Source organism: Acipenser ruthenus, chromosome 23 (genome assembly GCF_902713425.1).
Source record: "Acipenser ruthenus chromosome 23, fAciRut3.2 maternal haplotype, whole genome shotgun sequence".
NCBI classification, from domain to species: domain Eukaryota; kingdom Metazoa; phylum Chordata; class Actinopteri; order Acipenseriformes; family Acipenseridae; genus Acipenser; species Acipenser ruthenus.
In genome coordinates this window covers 16,479,858-16,485,857 of record NC_081211.1, presented here as the reverse complement: position 1 = coordinate 16,485,857, position 6,000 = coordinate 16,479,858, and the positions used below count along the sequence as shown (strand labels likewise).

At 37.9% G+C, this 6,000-nt stretch overlaps 1 protein-coding gene across 2 annotated transcripts in view; it reads left to right on the top strand.

The window, feature by feature from the left end:
- The first annotated feature begins 1,067 nt into the window (after positions 1 to 1,067).
- The window catches only part of LOC117412851 (CCR4-NOT transcription complex subunit 6-like), a 31,105-nt gene continuing 26,172 nt past the window's right edge, over positions 1,068 to 6,000 (top strand). Inside the window, exon 1 of one of the 2 annotated variants that reach the window (XM_058996699.1) lies at positions 1,068 to 1,253. The gene's annotated coding sequence lies outside the window, so the exon portion shown is untranslated. Of the gene's footprint in view, positions 1,268 to 6,000 lie in introns of both variants that reach the window. The other variant, XM_034021437.2, reaches the window with a different exon arrangement.

Here is a 6,000-nt window from a genome sequence, read left to right as displayed (position 1 = left end):
ACACACCCCAGGGTGTTCAAATATGCCTAGGCCTGCACATATTGGACCATATTTGAGCACCCTGTGTGTTATTGCGCTTATAAAATTGCAACCCTACCAGCATACCCTTCCCCAGTGAATTGAGTGTCAAGTGAAACAGGCAGAATACTTCAAATAGCTGTGTTCGTATTGTGACATATCTGCACAGGTTGGAATGCTTGTTAGCCAATGAGATTGCTCCCTTTATTCTTGCCCTTTTATAAGGGAAACATGTACCAGTGAAGAATCTGTTTAGTACAAGGGCTCGGCCTATTCAGTTCAGTCTATTATATCATTCACAATGGTGTGTCCAATAATTACACTGAAGTAAAAATCTGAGTAACTCATTACAAACTCAGTCTATTTCCTGAGGGGTCAATGGGTAGAATACATCATAAAACTGCTGACCAAAGAATAAGGCATTAGTCAAACTGTCTTTTACCTTAAATTGCCTTGATTCTTAAAGTTTGACCTCAGAATTGGTTGTTTGATACCTTTTTGTGATGCCACGTGTCTCCAATACATGTTTCTCTATAGCTGTCACTGCCCTTTTTGAGTTGTTTGACCCTGCGACTGTGCCTCTTGGCTCTGGATTATGGTGTGAGGTGTAACCTACAGTATCAATCCTGCCAGCCCGCCTGCTCTTTGTGTTGTGTGCAGTAGAATACATCTTTGCTTAGAGTGTATGGGGCATGCTGTCAGATAATTCAGTATACAGACATCACCCTAATTATAGTGTACACTTTAACGTACATAAGCTGCATAAGTGCAAGTAAAGTAAAAGCATATTTTGTGTCTAGTTTTACTTAAAATACAAACTTCTTTATCCAAAACAACAGTTTTCAACAGAAACCAAACAGACCTCATTTTTCTATGACCCACCAGTACTATATATGTTAGTTTCTGTGTACAGTGGGCTCGGGCAGCATACAATGCAGGGTTGTATAATTCCATTCTAATATTTGTCCCGTTCCTGTACTGCAGGCCTGCACGCTGGTGTAGTGCATTGCATCGCCTTGTTATTGTTGTGCCTGTGGAAAGCGTGAGCGGTGAGGAGGTGGTGAGTGCTCCAATGGTACTGTCCATCTCCCCCGCAGCCAATGGCGTCGAGCTGTGTTATCAGTGACTGAAATCTAACAGCCGCCATGATGCTTGTTTGCTTTTGGTGTAGCAGCAGCAGAGACTGAGTGAGTCAGAAACAAAGAGAAACACCACACACTGCTCTTCACAATCTGGTATGCGTTTGCAGGTAATAAAAAAGAGCATTTTGCACATTTTTATTTTTATAAAATTAGCCCATAAAAAACACACAACAATTGTTTGGTCAAATTGCGCCGCTTGTTAGACAATGCCGTTCGCTATTGTTGAAATATGTTGTTAAAATCAAGCGAGTGTACTGATAGGCGAGAGAAGAATACATGGCATGGGTACCTCGAGGGAATTGTTCTTTATTTTTGTACCATACGCTACACAGCTGTTGGTTTTTATTCGTTTATCATTGATTTTACATTTTTTGTTTTGTTCAAATATTTTATTGCACTATACTTAAACTTTTGCATACTTTTTCTTTTCTAGGAAGGAGAAACGCAGTTAAAACGTTTAGGATATGCCGATTTGTTTAGACACGTTAACAAAACATATATATATATATATATATATATATATATATATATATATATATATTTATATTTAAAATAGTGTAAGACGTAGCGCTGCTTTGCAGTTATTTTAAGTTCATGTTTATGTTATAGTGTACCGTAATGCCATGTAGTGTTGATGGATTTTTTTTTCTTCATTACTTGACTTCCGATATAAAAACGTGTTATTTTTCAAATATTGGTTTCAATTAATAAATCGTGAAATAGCTGCGAAATCTGAAATGATGTTTGAAATTCGATTTTCATTTTTTAGCCTTGAGGCCTATCACACATTGAAAAGCCGTGTACTACTACGGAACAGAGTAAAAGGAAGCCTGTGCAACATGATTGACAGGTAGACTGCCCAATAATACTACTAAAACAACCGACCCAAAATTTCTACCGTCTAGGAATACACATTTCGCTTACTGTTTAGTTTTAATTGTTAATTAAACGTGTTCCGAGTATAGCGCACAGCCCAGCTAACAATACATTGAGCGTACATGCACACAAAGATTCGCAGTTTGAGCTTTTGCTTTGGTCTTGGTGTGTATTTCAAAGTAAGTAACATAAGTATGTCAGAATGGATGTATATTTATAAAACTTGCTTACTGTAGGTTTCAGCTTTACTCACGGTACAAAATACATGTAATCTGGTTAATATATTAGTCAACTGCTTTTGTTTAAATCTGGCTACTGTATTGAGATACAATATTTGTAAAGTCAACAAAACTTTAACGAGTTGCTTTTATCAGCACTCCCCAGGTTACTGTGTAACAAGGTGCCAGCAATGTGAGCACTCAGGCCTGGTGTGAATATCTATGTAAATTACATTTTTATATGTAAATTGTGTAATGGTTTGCTGCAGATATCTGGAAGTAGGCCTTATCAGAGGTTGGTTTGTTAGTCAACACTAAGATTGGCATATAGTTATTTGGGCTTTCTGCAGTTACTGGACAGAGTATTTGCATTTGGGAGTAACTTTATTTAGTCTTTTGGAAGTATTGCTTTGTTGTTTTTAAAGCTGTGCAGTAAAAGTACATTTATTGGTGTGTGTACTGTGATATTCCACAAGTTTTGCTATATATGCAGCTGCCTGTAGACAGTGCTGTTTGTTTCTCAAGGGATTTCGGCTGTGCGGAAACAAGACCAAAAAATCAGTTACTTGTACACTGGTGGAACAAAGTATAAGCCATACTGTAGATGTGCCTGCAGGTGTCATTTACAAGACTGGGTGGAATAAAAAGCTTAAATGTGTCTTGGCAACTGGAGGGAGTATCCTAGCCTGCTGTGTGCCTTGTGCTCTTGAGCTCAATGATATCATTGTGCGCCTACAGGATTTTCAAGACCTAAGTCACCTGTGCATATATATTTCATTTAAAATTCATGTTGGCTAACGTATGGAAAGGTAGGAGTAAGGTGTTGTGAAGATGCGTTAGTGTTAGGTGTAGGGCTGCACCAGAAGTCGTTTCTGACTACTGATATTGCATATCAAGATAGTTTTTATTCTAATTTTATTTAATCCATATATTTTCTGATAAGGATCCTGTGTAGTTTATTGCTTAACTACCCTGGCCTGGTGGGTCAGGTACCACTCTCGTAGGCCGCATTCACACAGGAGCATTTGGAGCAAACAATCTGCACCCAGGACTTTCATAGCATTATCTGCCACTTTTGTAATCAAAAATATTGGTATTTCTTGTTGGTTTGGACAGGTTTGACAGTCCTCTGATTGTTTGTTAATGCTTCCATCTAAATGTGGCTGAAAGGCATGAGGTTAGGGAGTTGGATTACTACACCATGTATCCCTTATTTGTTAGTTCTTTTTTAAAGTATCGGTTTTAGGCACAGTGCAAGAAAATGTGTTTAACAACGGACATTGATGAAGACTTCTTGTCAGACTGTTTGTTTAAAATGTTACTACCGGTGTGGAAATGCTCAAGATGTGGACCCTGATGCACTGATAGTGTCTGATCAGTTTTCCAAACCGTTATCAGGCTCCTATACTGTACCTATACTTGACTATAATGTCGATGTAACAAAAAATGACCCTGGAAGTAATTAAGCCAGTGTCACTGTAAAGTTGAGGCTGACATTGTAAATGCCAATTTAGGCTTTTAAATTTTGTAGACAATGCAGACATTTTGCATACATTTGCTTAGTTCCTTGCTTTAAGTAGCACTTGCACAGTTTAGTTTGTTGCACTTACCAGTGTGTTGTGTAGCGTTCTTGTATTTACCCAAGTAGGTACTGTTTTATGCAAGCAGCAGACTTCTGCATTTGATTGTCTTTTGCTATTAGAATTCCCTAAAATACCAGCCATAGGCTGCCATTACTTTAAGTAACAATGAAACAGGAACAGTTCAAGCAATGCAAACAAAAAGCCACAGTTGTGTGTAGCTAAAACCACAAATGTAGTTTGTTTAATCAAACTCGCTACTGTGCTAGCTCAGTAGCCTGTATTACTACAGGTACGTTACAAAAAATGGATCTAAATAAAAACAATTGGTCACAGGTTGAAAAGTAATAAGGTTATGTGGCCCTACATTTTTCTAAGTAAACCAAAAAATATTAATTAATAAATCTGGTAAATAACACAGTATGCGAACAAAATAATTGAAGCAAACTGATTTTAGTTTTATTTTGACAAAAGAATATCGCATCTTTAAACTGAATTACTATGTTTGCATCAGCAGTAGAGAAAGTCACAAGAAAGACTTTTACTAATTATTACTTGAGACATGACCCTAAAAAGCGTGTTTCTACTGCTGGCCACATCAGCCCTGGCTGCTTTTTCTGGCCTGGTTTGCTGTATCATAACTGATGTGGGCAGACCTGGGCACAAAGGTCATCACGCAGCAGGGAGGCATCTGCTGGATAAGAAGCCAACAGGGGAACAGAGCTACACGTTGCAAGCTTTTTTCATGACTGCAATGGCTATCTAAGAGTTTGGCCAAAAAAGATTGTGGCTGCATGTGGGAGAACAAAGAAATGCCAATTCTTTTAACAATCTGAGCTGACTCTAAAATCCAGAAACAGTTCATGGGTGCTGTGTGGAATATATGCGTGTGAGAAAATATCCAAAGTCCTTGGCGAACAGTAACATTGAGCAGGAATAAAAATAGTGACGAATGTTGTTTCAATTGCAGCATCCAATCCTCTGGCAGTGTTTCTTTTTTTCTTTTTCTAAACGTAGTACAGCTACAGGTTTCTTTAAAACACAGCGCAATACTATCCCACAAGCCCCATGGTGACCCTTTAACGCAGTCAGCAGCAAGGTGCACCTGCACCCCAGGGTGTTTTAAAATTAACATGTCTCATAACTGAAGGTCGCGGCATATTCATACATGTGATTCAACTTGAAACGCTTGCAATTATTTTAATACCAAGAACGCCCTTATCCATCTCAGGGAAACAGGAGTAATCCTTTCGCAGTATGCGTGATACATTTTTGGAGTGCATTTGCACTCCTTTCTGCCTTCCGAGGGTTGGCAGAATAGGTTGCTGGGAGCTGTAGAAATGGCATATTGGTTCTAAAATTATTGATTTATCCCAAGGTTTTTTGTTTTTATTTTCTGCCTAGAGTCATTTTCATAAAACTGTGCATCCTGTTTGTAATAAATTAGTTTCCAGCACTCTTTGATAACAATTATTTACTGTACCCTGCTTATTAACTGTTACAGTATTTAACAATATGATATTCTTTTTTCACAGTGCAAAAAAGCCTTGTCTCTTATATACTATAGAGGCTACCACACACCGCCCCCTTTTTATTAAAGCCCTGTCATATGGTGTATATGCGTGTACAATGCATGTGCTTCCAGCACTATTAGATTAATGCATTATTTACAGTGCCCTGCTTATTACCTCCTACAGTACATTATTTAAAAAAAATCTAATGCAAAAAAATGACGTTTTTTCATGTAGGCTACAGCTAGCACTAATGCGCAGCCTGTGTTGACTTGTAGAATCAATGCCTGAAAGAGGACGATTTCAAAGTGATTGTGTCCAATCAACAAGACTTTGATAACAGCACTTTTTGGATTGGCATTCTTTTTAAAATTATTTTTTGAGGGATGGAGGCTGTTTTTGTGCATTATTTTAAATGTTGAAGTTATGTGTTGGCAATTTTATTTTTGTATTATTTATTTCTTAGCAGACGCCCTTATCCAGGGCGACTTACAATTGTTACAAGATATCGCATTATTTCACATTATACAGATGTCACGTTATTTTTTTTACATACAATTACTCATTTATACAGTTGGGTTTTTACTGGAGCAATCTAGGTAAAGTACCTTGCTCAAGGGTACAGCAGCAAGTGTCCCCCATCGGGGATTGAACC